General features: G+C 47.7%; 1 pseudogene; it reads left to right on the top strand.

Moving 5' to 3' along the window:
- Positions 1 to 538: 538 nt before the first annotated feature.
- On the top strand, positions 539 to 13,295 carry LOC126540785 (uncharacterized; annotated as a pseudogene).
- The last annotated feature ends 794 nt before the right edge of the window (positions 13,296 to 14,089 follow it).

Raw genomic sequence — 14,089 nt, 5'->3', positions numbered from 1 at the left:
CGAATCACTGCGCAGCGGGCCGCAAGTTCGATGTTTCTGAACGGGTGGTGCGAGAGTGGCGACTGCAGCGAAGCGAAATTTTCACCTGTGACGGCAAGTAAAAAATTCCCATGTTCCGAAGTCTGGACGCTTTCCGGAGCTGTAGGCCAAGCTTGCGGCATAGTCGCTGAAATGCGTGATCGGTCCCTGCCAGTGAAGTGCTACATGGTCACGAAACAATCCAGGACCTTTGCGTTTTAAATGCCTGCTCCATCGTGAGTACGAGTGGCTGGCGGCAGAAGACCACGAAATTACGCCAACCGGACCTGTCAAAAGAGCCTCCCTGACGGCTGCGTGTGCTTGGGTTAGAGAGGCTAGAACTACTTTTTAATGTCATGAGCAGCCAGTGCCCCCAGCAGGCGAAGTGAAATATGTTCGGATCCATCCACCAGAAGGCGCTGCAGCCCTCTGGCACACGAGAGTGCGCGGCCGGGCGCGGTAACGAGGGAGCCGGGTCGGTGTGCTCTGTTGTGATTGTGCGCTTTAAAGCTTCTGGTGCTGTGTTGTCAGATCAAGGAGCCTCGAACATCAGCTGTGGCCTGTGTTGAATGTGAGTGACCATGCCTGCCCGTAAGGGTAGGACGTGCTTTGTGCCTTTGTGCAAGGGTGGGTACAAGTCGTCAGCAGAAAAAGTGTCATTGTTCCAAGCCCTTGCCGATCCTGTTCGCTTGCAAGAATGGGCCAGAAACATCAAACGTGACGACAAGGTACTCGACAATACATGCGTAGTGTGTTCTCGTCATTTTGATGAACGCTACATACAGAGAACATTCAAGCACGTGATAAATGGAGATGTTGTCGAGCTAGAACGCAAATGGCCAGCGCTTACTGATGATGCTGTGCCGACTATATTCCCTGATGCACCTTCATATCTAACAAAGCCTGTTCCGAAAAAAAGAAAGGAGAGAGACCTCGCCAGCCAATATGCCCCACCACCAAAGGAAGCGCAAGGCTTTATGTGAAACCTTGCCTGACTGCGAACACGCCGAAGGCATTGATGTACAGCCAGCGTCGGAGACTTCCCCGCGCCAGTTCAGCATTGTTTCACCGCCTTCAGCTCTTTGTACCAGAATTGTGCTCTCAAATGACCCCGGGGTGCTTTGCTTCGGGTGGCACGGTTGCGTGGAAACAGATGTGCTTGTTATTAAGCACGTCACATTCACAGTTGCTCTGAACTGACCCAGGGACGAGAAGCATCATTGTGCTGCATATACTGCCGCAACATCAAGGTTCATGAATTTTTCGTGGCCACTGAAAGTGACGCTCTCGCGGCATTAAAGAAAGCTAACGCACTGCTGCTGTGCCCTGGGTGTGATATTCAACACCTTAAGTCTGGCCAGTGCACTAAGTTTGGTGCAGTGTACTATTCGCATGAGTGCTCTGGCACAACAGGTGTAGGAAAACAGTGTTTGCATTGTAAGTACACTAGGAAGCTTATAGCGAATCAGATGCGCCAGCGGAAGCAGAAGCCCAAACCAACATTCAGGCAGCGAGCTACCAGGAAGTCTGTTCAGCTGCTCCGGACAAAGAGAAGGCTCCGAAAAGTCCAATAAACTGTAGAAAAACTGCAAGTTTTAAATGAATCTGTGGCCAGCACCGCTTTCGAGCGGAAAATGAGTGGACTGCCGCCAAAACAGCACTTAGCTGTAAGAACCTGCTTTGAAGCCGCATCTAGAAAGTCAAGCCGTGGTATGGCTTGCGACAAGCTGTGAGTTTTGGAATGTATCCTGATGCGAATGAAGAGCCCACAGCTCTACGAGCATATTAGAAGGCATCAAATCATGGCGCTACCAAGTAAGTCATGCTTAGAGAAGCACATGCAAGGATTTAAAAGCATATTTGGTTTCAACACCAAGGTGTTTGCAGCCCTGGAGCAAAAAACAAAGGACATGGATGAGTTTAGTGTCCATGGAGGACTTGTTTTTGACGAACTGAAGCTCTCCGAGAATATCGCAGTGAGAGCGTCAGGAGAAATGAGTGGCTTCACAGACCTCAGCCCTTTCACAGAAGCAGAAAACGAGACTTCTCTGAGTGACCACGGACTCGTCATCATGTTTCAGCCTTTCCAAGGTGAGTGGTTTCTTCTAATCGTACAATATTTATGTCACATGTGGCTTAAGAGTAGCAATGATTTGGTCTTCGCGCACTTTTTCATTCTGCATCTACGAAACAAAAAGCCTTCCTCTGTCCTTAACACTGCAATACTTCTGTTTTTTTTTTTTTTTTTCAGGAGAATGGGCCCAAATACTCGGCATATTTTCTTCTAGAGGCAACGTGAAGGCACCTCTTCTGTCCAAGCTACTACTTGAAGCTACGATAATGGCTGAAAATGTGGTCTTCGTGTTGATTATTGGACGGGGGATGGTGCACCATGGAACAGAAGTCTTTGGAAGCTGCTTGGGATAAAGGGTAGGTTGCCTCATTCCATACATCTTCATAAAACTATTTATATTTTCCTTGCCTGCTTTCGTTTACATAATTTTCTCCCTCGTTTCAGCCTCATCAGCGAAAATCACATGCAAGTCTTCCCATCCTGTTGACGCAGCAAGACACCTTCACGTGATTTCTGACTTTCCTCATCTCGTAAAATGTGTGCGGAACAGCTTTGTTTCAAAAGGATTACAGATACCACAAGGTCATGTCCATGTAGGTCCTATCCAGGAGGCTTGGAAGAATGATAGCGACACCGTTACACTGAAGGTCATGCCACATATAACTAGTAGTGCCTGAATACCGAATACCGCTGAGGCATGCAACGTGACAGCGGTTGAAGAAGAATCCGATTGCAGCTCAGCAACAGCGGCAATCTCAGCATTCGCAAGCTTGTTTGAAAACCCTCCACTCTCGTGCGTACCGCCTAAATGCTGGGGTTTTAACCGGCTCGAAATGGACGAAGTCAAAAGTGTTGTCTTTCGTCAACTGAAACGCTCCAAGAGATCTGCCAGCCAGTTGCTGTCGGTTACCTCACGTGCTGCATCAGCGGGCGACACAACCACATCAGACATGAATGAAGCAACGTGCTCATAGGGCAGCATCTGCCCTGCTGCTTCTCTGATGGCTGCCAAGGTCGTCAAAATTGATGACAAAATGGAGGTGAGAGTAGCGGTGATGGGTAAAGTTGTTTATTTGGAGGATTTAAAATGTACAAGCTCTGTGAGATCTTTGGAGGACGTCAAAACTATTTTTCACCCTAAGGCTGAGCCGCAAAGTGCGTTTCTCAATCCTAATAATAAATGGCGCCACAAGAAATGTCCACTAATTCTAAGTGCTGGTGAATCGGTTTGCCAGAAGTGCTTCAGCCTCTCAGACACATTCTGAATTTGCCAGAAGAGGCTAATGGAGAAGCAATGCAAGTTGAATTCCAGTGGTGCTCATTTCTCCGCAAAAAACTTGCAACACCGTCAAAAAATTGCAGTGCTCAGGCATGCTAACTATGCCCTCAAAAGATCAAAGAATTGCCTTTGCAACCGGCTGAAGATGCTCGCTGCCAAGCTTAAGCAAGTTCATGAGCACCTGCAGACAATTTCTGCCAATGACATTGAAGCGAAGCTTTCCGAAGCCGAGCTACCAGGAATACAGCTGACGGCAGTGAAAGAGTGCTTGGCAGCTGCCAAACTCGCAAATAAAAAGAGCCAGCGCTACACAGAAGACTGGCTTTTGCTGTGTCTGTTGCTGCACATTTGCAGCCTATCGGCGTATTCCTTCCTCCGAGAAAGTAATGTTCTAATGCTTCCTTGTGTCACAACAGTTCGAAAGTACTTAAGTTTGTTGAGAGTGAAGTCCGAATTTGATACACGATATTTTGCGGGATTTAAGAAAAACAATGGCCACCAAGCACGAGTTTCAGCGACACGGGATTTTAGTGTTCAACGAAATGCAGGTAAGGAAAGAGATGAGAGTGCCCTCAAAGTCAATGACTTATTGTGGATTCAGCGATTTTGGTGACAGTGCGACAACCAGCGATGACCACGGTGACCATAAACTGGTGTTCACATTTCGAGCATTTGGGGATTACTCGCAACCAGTTGCTGTCTTTGCGAGCAAGGGTTCTACAAAAGGCACCAAACTTGCACAGCTCATACTAAAAGCGATTTTTCTCCTGAAAGAAGCTGGTGCGTTGGTTGATGGAATTGTGTGTGATGGAGCAGCTGCTAATGTGGAAAGAGTTCGGAGTGAGTGGGGCTCTTCTGCACACTAAGCACTTCTTTGCTCACCCTGTTGACAACAAGCGCAATGTTTTCTTTTTCGATGTGCCTCACCTCCTGAAATGTGTGCGGAACCGCTTGCATCGACAAAAGATTTTGGTTGTCAATGGTGAAAGGGTGCACTGGGCGCACTATGACAGATTGTTTGCAGAAGATTCGAAGCAACCTGGCCTGGCGCAGCATGCCTGTCCTAAATTAACATTTTCCCATATTAATCCAACACTGAAAAAATGCGAGTTAAGCTGGCTACCCAGTTGTTCAGCCGGAGTGTTGCAAAAGGGCTGGAGTTTTATTTGAGGAGAGGCCCACAAGGATTAGAAAATGTGAAAGGTGCGATGGAGTTTACCATGAAACTCAATGACCTCTTTGACGCCCCCAATCGAAACTGCCCGGGAGAAGGCATTACTGTAGGGAGCAAAGGTCTACGAGCTTTAGCTTCTTCACTGTATTGGCTAAACAAGTCGGAGCAAGATGTATTATCTGAAAAGATTTCCTGTAAAAATTGCCTCACCGAGCAGACCACAGAGGGACTGCCGTGTGTCAGTTTTATCTGCACTGGAACTCTCTTGGTGTTTGTTCGGTGTTTGTTCAAGTAGTGTGGGTTCAGGTATGTCTTGACGGGAACATTCAATCAGGACATGCTTGAACGCTTCTTTGGAATTATCCACCAGGCAGGTGGCCAAAATGACCACCCCTCTATACCCACTTTCCTGCAATTGTATAACACGCTCTCAGTGTATAGTTTGCTCAAGCCGCCAAAGTTTGGCAATTACGATGTGCAAACCGCCGATAATACACATGCACTAACACTGACTGATATTAAGTTTGTGTTTAAGGTTAACAATGAAGAAAAGACACAACTTCAGCAACTAAAACAAAAACTGGATGGCTTAGTGGATGCGGAAGCTGAGTGTGAAGAAGTTTTTGATCATGTATGTACAGGGCCAGAGGTTACTGACTGTATAATTTATACCTTGCTGGTTTTATGTGTCAAAAACTTATGAAGAGTACAACATGCACAAAATGTAGAGAGTGCCTTATTGGAGAAGCTGCAGCACAGTCTCTAAAGGAAAGTGCCCTAGTTCAGTGCAAAACTCGAGCTCAACTATTACACCCCAGTAGTACCTCTTTCCACCTACTGCAAGCAGCCGAAAGCATGCTAGAAAGCTACCATTTTTCTTTTCCTTGTTTGGAACACAAAGAAGAAATGATGGCATGTCTTCTGCATCACTCTATAGCAATGAGAATGCGGCAAGTCTGCAAGCAAAGAAAAGCTGACGAAAAAAAAAACACAGCAGCTGCGGAAGCTTGCTAAACTTGTTTAACACATGATTTTTTACTTTTCTGTATTTTTTTATGCCGCATATTTTTGTGTGAACTAAACAGAAGATAGCTCAATGTAGCCATATCTGATGCGACAAAGCGGCTACGGAAGCTCTCCCAAATTTTACGCAAAGCCTGTAATAGCTGGCCGCTTTTGTGACTGCAGATATGTGTGTGAAATAAATGGTGATGCAGCATTGTGTTTCTTTTTTTTCTCAAAGCATGAAAGCAACATTCAGCGCCCAAAACCTATGCAGAAACTAGCGCACATAACAGCTGCAAATGAAAACACAAGACACTCGTTTCCGGAAGCCAACTTCCAGAAGCCCTCTGTCGGCAGTTTTACAGACAGTGTTTTGCATAATTTGACACAACATCGCTCACATTATAACTTCATATAAGGACAAAATATTAGGGACACTGAGATGTCTCACAAAATAGCTGCTGTTACAGCTCGCGCCAATTCTAACTTTCAGTGCGAACAAGAGTGAACAGCTCTGTAGTGGCCTGTGATTTTCATGACAAGCATTTAATATAGAGCACCACAAGGTGTTAGGTTTATTACGACTAAGGCTGAATTGGCCCTCATAATATATTGCAAGGAGCCAGCAGTGCGCACGTTGACCCTACCTGATTGTTCATGGGTGCTGCGTCGAAGGCCCCCAAGTTCGGCGCGCCGCCTGCTGGAGGACGGGCACACTACGAGCTGCCCCGTGCCGGCAAGACTCGTTCGTTCACCTAACCTATTCGAACACTATGGCGGAGGCTGTTCATATTCTTGTTTTATGTGCGTTCTTGTGTTTCACGCGCATTATTGTTTTGCATGCGTCTCACAACACATGTGACTGGATCGTGGTGGGCTGACACAGAAGCAATGGCCGCAGCAAGCACAAGCAGCGTCAAGAAGCGCAAGAACCTCGACTTTGTGACAAAGCTGAAAGCCATTCAGCACGTTGAGGTGGGCAAGAAAAGTTCGACGGTGGCAGACGACTTCGGGATTCCTCAGAGCACTCTAAGCACCTTGTTAAAAAATAAGGCGAACATAAAGTCAAAAGCGACGGAGCAACAAACGTCGGGAGCTTGTCGTGTGCGTGCTCCAGCCCACGAGAAAGTTGAATAGGCTCTCTATGCGTGGTTTTTAGAGGTCCGGGCTAAGAACGTTACGGTGGATGGCCCAATGCTAAGGCCAAATGGTTTGCTGCTGCACTCGGTGAAGACAACTTTGTCGATAACACAGGGTGGCTGCACAGGATTAACTGCCATAAGATACTCGGCAAAACCATTTCTGGCAAAAGCAGAGCCGTCATCAGCCAGGATATCCAGCAGTGGATTTCAAAGGAATGACCAGAAATTTGCTTGCAGTTTTCTCCCGTGGAAATCTTCAATGCCGATGAGACCGGGTTGTTTTGGTAGATGCTGCCCAGCAAGACGCTCGACGTCAGGGGCAGCACGTGTCATGGGGGCAAGATGAGCAAAGTCCGCGTGGGCGTTCTACTCGCAGCTAACATGGATGGCTCTCGAAAGCTCCAGCCCTTTATGATTGGCAAAGCAAGGGCACCGTGCTGCTTCAGAAACTGTAACCAGCTCCCCGTCTGCTACGCCTTCAATAAGACGTGGATGACGCGTCAGCTGTTTACAGAATGGCTACAAGTGTGGGACGCCGAATTGGGCAAGTCGGGGTGCAACGCTTGCCTTCTTGTCGATAACTGCTCAGCCCATTACACCACCTGCGAGCTCAAAAACATCTAGCCGAAGTTTCTGCCCGTGAACACGAAAGCAAAGCTGCAGCCACTCGACCAGGGCATCATTAAGTTGTTCAAGGTCAGTTACAGAAGGCGACTCATTGATAGGCTTTTAGTGAACCTCCGCATGGGCACCGAGCTGAAGGTTGACCTGCCGGGGGCCATTCAAATGATGACGGTCGCCTGGAGAGACGTGAAACTGGATACTGTGGCCAACTGCTTCCAGAAGGCAGGCTTTGTGACAGCCAAACTTTCAGAAACCTGCGAAGATGGTGACGGCGACAACTAGTGCATTGACGAGGCGTTTCGCGGGTTGTCGCCTCTTTTCCCGGGAGTCTGCCGTTCCAGCCGAAGTGTCTGCTGACGATTTTTTGAACGTTGACAGCAATGTTCAGGCTGTTGCATGCCTTGCTGACGAGGACATTATAGCTGCAGTCGCAGGGACCCAGGCTGACAGCTCGAGTGGCTACGAAGATCGTCCAGACGAGGGGGCGGCTATATGCTCATACTCCACCGCTGAAGTGGCGGCACCGTTCAGCTTGATTCACCGTTGTTGCGGCGACATGGAACTGGGCTGTCGCACCTGAACAGCCTCAATAAGATCGAGGTCAGCGTCTTTAATTTCATTTCCAAGGCGAAGAAACAGGCCAACATAAGCTATTTTTTTTTTTCATGCAAATAAACCACTATGTTGCGTCGTGCGTGCGGAATTAGTTGTCATTCTTGAATGCGCCGATTGGTAGGTCATCGTCCGCCACAGGTAAAGTCTCGGGGCCTGTTTTTTATATCGAATTTTTAATATATCGAATTAATTCGCAATCTCCTTCGAGTTCTATATATCCGTGTTCGACTGTATAGACTTTGAGCGTTGCTCTACGCAGTCCGACGATCGTGTCGAGTTGCGCGTTTCCTTCGGCAATGCCCGGGCTTCAGCTTGTGATATGCATTTACAAACCATGCGTTTTTACAGCTGCGGATGTGTGTTTGTTTGGTATATGGTCAAACTGCACATTATCTCTTGAATACATACATTATCGGTGTCTAGACGTGTTGAATTCCAATGTCAGACCGCGAGTGCTCGGCCGGATCACGAACAGACATCTCACCATCTTTTCGAAGACACAGACATCAGTGCGACGCAGACCGGAGGTGACTCTGACCTGAACGTGCACAACCTGCACAACCCTGGGGAAACGGAGCACAAGAGTGCGACAGATACCTCAGTCAAGGAAAGCAAAGGTGGTATGCTCCTAAGCAGAGAAGCTACGAATGGAAGCAAGGAGGAAAAAGTGCCCAGGAACAGCCAGCCGAAGCACGACGCTACACAGAAACAGAGTACGGTTCTCCAACAGGTGAAGCAGGACACATCCAAGGGCTTGGAGGTGCGACCACACAGCAAGAAGTGGGCACGTTGCAAGGGCAACACGAGCAGTGGAACTATGATAGTGCCAGTCCCGGATACTGATCGCGAAGTTATGGTTGGAGACGACAACGTTGGCAAACTTGCTGATGCCATCCTGTCAGTAGCACAACCATGTAAAGCTGTAGGTTTCCTCTATGGAAAGCGCGTAAATGTCGCAAAAGCAATGAGTTCCATCGATGACTACAAAAGAAAGGCACGACACATCAAGCACAGCTACATTACCCACGTTGGTTTGACAGACATTCTGATGCACAAACCAGAACAGATAATTCAAACCCTGAAGGCCAGCTGGGGGGAGCACAAAACGAACCTGGTAATCTGCTCGATACCCGAAACAACGAAAAGAGGTGGTGAAGTGCGGGCAGCAGCGATCCTCGCCAACACCAGACTCAAGAAATGGTGTACACAAAAGCAACACCGATTCATTGACCTCAACAAGGGCTTGGATGCCGACATGTTGGACACAGATGGAATACATTATAACCAATCGGGGTGCATTACGTTGAGAGGATATCGCAGAAGTGGTACAGGTTTTTTTAAGCAAGAAATGTGTCAGGACACCAAATCGAAAGAAGAGCCCGATCTCGAAGCAGACGCACCACAACTCGAACAGTGCTGGCAGCCAGACCACACACAAGCACTTGCAATCTATCGCTATGTCGGGATGCAACGGAGCACGGAAGTTTTGGTTGTACGTGGGAACACTGCATCACAAACGTTCTAACACCAAGCTCCGTGATGCGAACACTTTTGAAACAGCCACAGACCTGGCGGAACATCTCATGTCGCACTTCCGGAGAGTATACAGCGCCCATCCACTGGAGCCAGGGGAGGACCATATTACTGGCCACCCTAACATGGATGCAGTGGAAGACATATGCAAGTGGGAGGTGTCGCGACTGGCCATCGACCGTGCTATTTCCCATATTAGTGTGCACACAGCTTAAGGACTCGATGGCATCCCAGCCGGGCTGGCCAAGTGCCTTGGCGAAGCAGTGCATGAACAACTGGCCATCATGTACTCCAGCATCATCAAAGGTGACCCGATCCCAACAGACTGGCTTGTTGGTAGAGTCAAGGTACACCCAAAAAAGGCGGTGATGTGACCAATGCATTATACTATCGCCCAATTACTGTCACCAGTGTCTTCTACTGTATCTTTGCACACATTGTAAAAGGATGGGCGGGCACATGGGCGGAGCTTGAGGGAATCTTCACCAAACTTCAAAATAGATTCTGCCCGAACAGACGGCTCGAAAACAATTTATTTTTGCTCTGCCACTGCATTGAAGTGGCAAGGAAAGAAAAACGAGGCCTCGTCGGCTGCTTCCTTGATGGTGGAAAAGGATACGACAGTGTCCCGCATAGCCACCTCTTCACCAGCATGACTGCCCTGGGGCTACCGCCACACTGGGTAGACCTGATGCGTAGACTGTATGCGGGGAACAAGGTCATAGCGTGTTTTACTGACGTCTAAACGGAGCCTGTTGAGGTCTGCAAAGGGTTACAACAGGGCTGCCCTCTTTCCCCGCTCCTGTACATGATTTATGTATCTGGACTGGAGCAGGCATTGCTAGTGGGGTCTAGGCTTTGATCTCCACTGCATGTGGGGCGGAATGCCGGATACGTGGACTCTACCGGGACTCGTATTTGCGGACGACATGGTTCTACTTGCCGAGGATATAACACAGCTGCAAATTCTGCTGACAACGGCCGCGACTCAGCTGGATCACCTCAGCCTACGTTTTAACGCCAAGAAATCAGCCATGCTACAATTCTCGGGCCCCCAGCTAGACACAATAGTTACCCTTCCCAACAGTGAACGTGGATGCAGTGGAAGACGTATGCAAGTGGGAGGTGTCGCACTTCCATGGGCGACGCAGTACCGATAGCTGGGAGTAAACATCAGCACATCAGAAGACACACTCGGGACGCATGAAGACCACCTTCGGCAGGCTTCAAGACGCACTAGCAGGATCCTACGCCATCGCTCACTATGGGGCTACTATCGTTTTCTGCTTGTACGCGAAATGTGCAAAGAGGTGCACGTGCCGGTGCTGACATTTTCGAACGCCGTTATCACTATTTCAGCAAGTACCAGGGCATGCCTAGAACGGGCACAGCGAGACATTGGCCGAGTAGCATTAGGCTGCCATAGCCGCATGCCCGTGGAGGCCATTCAAGGTGACATTGGGTGGTCGTCGTTTGAAGCACAGGAAACACAAAGCAAACTGGCGTATGAGGGACAACTGCGCCTCACGAACGATGAGCGATGGGTGCACCGCCAGTATCAATACATATCCATCAAGGGCATTCGAACTCGATGGTGCGGGTGAGTCTAGACATTCAAGCTCACCCGGTTCAGGAATCCAGCCAATACAAATGGTTGCTGGAAGTGCAGACGCGAGTTAGCGAAGAGGAAAGCTCGCAGTGGCATGAGGCGATGGCGACTACTAAGTCCGATCTACAGGTGTATCGGGCACACAAGCAAGCCATTGCACCAGAACGCCTCTACAACAATGGCGTCGGAAGTGCACCGTCCTTTGAGGCGCGTGCGGGAGCCCTATGCACCCTGACACACCGGCGCAGTTTCGATGTCTCCCCCGAAGTGCAAGCTGTGCTGTGCCGGATCTGCGGAGAAGAGGAGAAAACCATTGCACACCTCGCATTGCTATGCGCATGTATGTCTCCACGGCACACAGAGGGCACCACCATACAGCAATCGCTGGGGTTTCTTGAGTAGAACCAGCTGCTACACGACCTCGATGCAAGCATCAACATAACTAAAGACCGACTTGTGCAGTGGTGGAGCACTCTGCGGCACTGATCAGCAAACGTGGGTGTGTGCGCGTGCGGACACCTGTTTTGTTTGTAGGCTTTTTTTCTTTCTTGGCTAGGGCGCAGGCTTATCTGTGCCCACCTGTTACAAAGGGAACAGCCACACATCATCATCACCAATAGAGAGGGAACAAGTGCTTGGAGGCGCAACCTACCACCCCATTTCAAAGGAGATGCTTATAGCATCCATCCATTTATGCGGATGATCCCAGCGTTCCATGCGTTTGTTTCTCTTCTGGTATTTCGCACGAGGATCACACGTGTTGGAGCGCTTGGACGCATCGAAATAATGGATCATGCAGGCGGCTTTGCGTGTGTGAATGCCAGCCCAGCAGTGAGTGTTTTGGTGAATTCGATGATTTCTGGAGTGCAGGAAACGCAAGGTATGTGTTCATGTTATGGTCTCCCTGCGCTGAACAGATGTGAACACAAAGCGATTAGGAACGCGGCATTGCCGCTGAAATTGTATATCGGCAAAGGGTCTTTAGTTTTCTGTGTAGACATCGCGTGTATACACTACAAGGCAGTTTTTTTTTTTTTCAATTCAACATTCGTCATTCACGTATCAGAGTTCGAATAAGTGTGCAAACCATGACATCAAGGATACTGTTTTAATCCGTGTGCCGTCAGGCATTGAGCCAATAGTTGGATGCCATCACTCAGCACTGGCATCTTCCACTGTACTGCTGTATCTTGCGGGACACAGCATACTTTATCTGACAAGGTAGGAATACTGCAGGCTGCATTTCGTAAACAGAAACTACAGTTACTGCCTAGAGCTGTATCACAGTATGTACCGCAAGCTGTCAGCTTTGACGCAGCTATGAGCTGTGTATAGGAAGTGTTTCATTGACTCGTGATAATTCTGTTGTGAAATTGAAATGCTAATTGGATCTCACAGATTGATTTCAAAAATTACGCATTTCAGACCCCTCTGGTGCTTGCTCGACGAATTCAGCCTCTCAGGTGGCACAAACACCCAGTCAAGGTAAGAATATACTCTTGCAGCATGGAGCACAATAACCACAAGCAATCAAATATATGCACAATGCGTCAGTGAATGAAGTGGAGTTCAGTATATTTCTGAAGACCTCAAGTGGCATTAAACTATGTAGCTTACATTTCTTAACATGCTAATATCGACCTGCTGTGGTTGCTTGGTGGCTATGGTGTTGGACTGCTAAACACGGAATTTCCTTTGTAATCATGCTTCATGCCTATTATTTTTTTCAGGAGAATCTCAAGCTGCAAAAAGTTGTAACTACGGTAACTTGGTGCTTTGATGAATCTTGTGCTGCAGTCTTGGAACTGCTATGCACTGGAAACTCTAATATACTACGAAACTAGGAGCTATACTATGCTAGGAAATGTTGTTATACTGATTTATCTTTTTCATGTTTGCAAGCCGTGGTTGTGAGTGGACCGTACGTAGGTGAAACCAAATTACTTTGAGATTATTACGAACAGTACTTTGGACGAGTGGGACCCATGAAAAAATTTCGAAACGAAAAGGAAATGTGGTCACAGATAGCCTTCAAACTGAAGGAAACTCTTGGAGTGCTGAGGAATGCAGACCAATGCTGCACACGTTACAAGACTGTAATGAAGCGTAAGAAGACAGCAGTGGCACACAACACCAAGTCTGGGAACTCCCCAACACCAGTGCCTTTTGAGGACGAAGTTGAAAAAATTCGCTGGCTTGATGACAGCCTGGAACCAGCATAGCTACGTGACAGCCATGGGATAGTTTCACAAAAGGCGAGACACAGCCCCTCCTCCTCATCACTGTCACTCTGTACTCAAGGCAGCACCGACAACACCACTGATGAACCTGCCAGTGTTTTGGAGGAATCGCAGCCAAGTGCCTCAGAAGGCTCTACATATTCTATGAAGAAATTGTCTAATGCAAAGAGTGCACGAGTGTCAACTGCAAGAGCAGAAGAAATAAAACTTTTTTTTGAATAGATGGAGCGCCTTCAAAAGTTAAAAGGAGAGCAAAAGGCTGCTCGTGAAGAAAAGAGAAGGTTGCGACATGACGAAAAGAAAAAGTACAGAGAAGAAATTAGAAAAGAAAAAGCTGAACGACACCAACAAAAAATGGAACTGCTCAAACGTGTCTTGGGGTTACCCTAAGCTAATTAGCACTCGTGTCGGAGTGGTTGGGACGTATGTGCAAGTGGATAATAAATTCATATTTTTTTCTACTGACAAAGCTCTGTTACCTAGCACACTGTGCTGCTCATTCATTTGTATTTAGTATAGTACAGTGAATTTTTCTTTTGAATTATGTTTTCATACGTTAAGTGGCTCAACCCTCGTGTTCGCAGCCTTGTATGTTTTTCTATCACTATAGGTGGGTTCCCCGCAAATTTACATGAACTAACAAACAGATCACACTCCAATCTGATGGGAGAATTACCTACAGTGTACATGTACAGTACTGAAACAAAAATAGACAGAGTTCGAATTTGCATATTTTGCAAAACAAGGATTCCTAAATTGTCAAATGAAAAACTGAC

The sequence above is a fragment of the Dermacentor andersoni genome, chromosome 2 (assembly GCF_023375885.2).
Source record: "Dermacentor andersoni chromosome 2, qqDerAnde1_hic_scaffold, whole genome shotgun sequence".
NCBI lineage: Eukaryota > Metazoa > Arthropoda > Arachnida > Ixodida > Ixodidae > Dermacentor > Dermacentor andersoni.
Note: the sequence above shows the minus strand (reverse complement) of the source record. Positions and strands in the feature narration are given on the sequence as shown.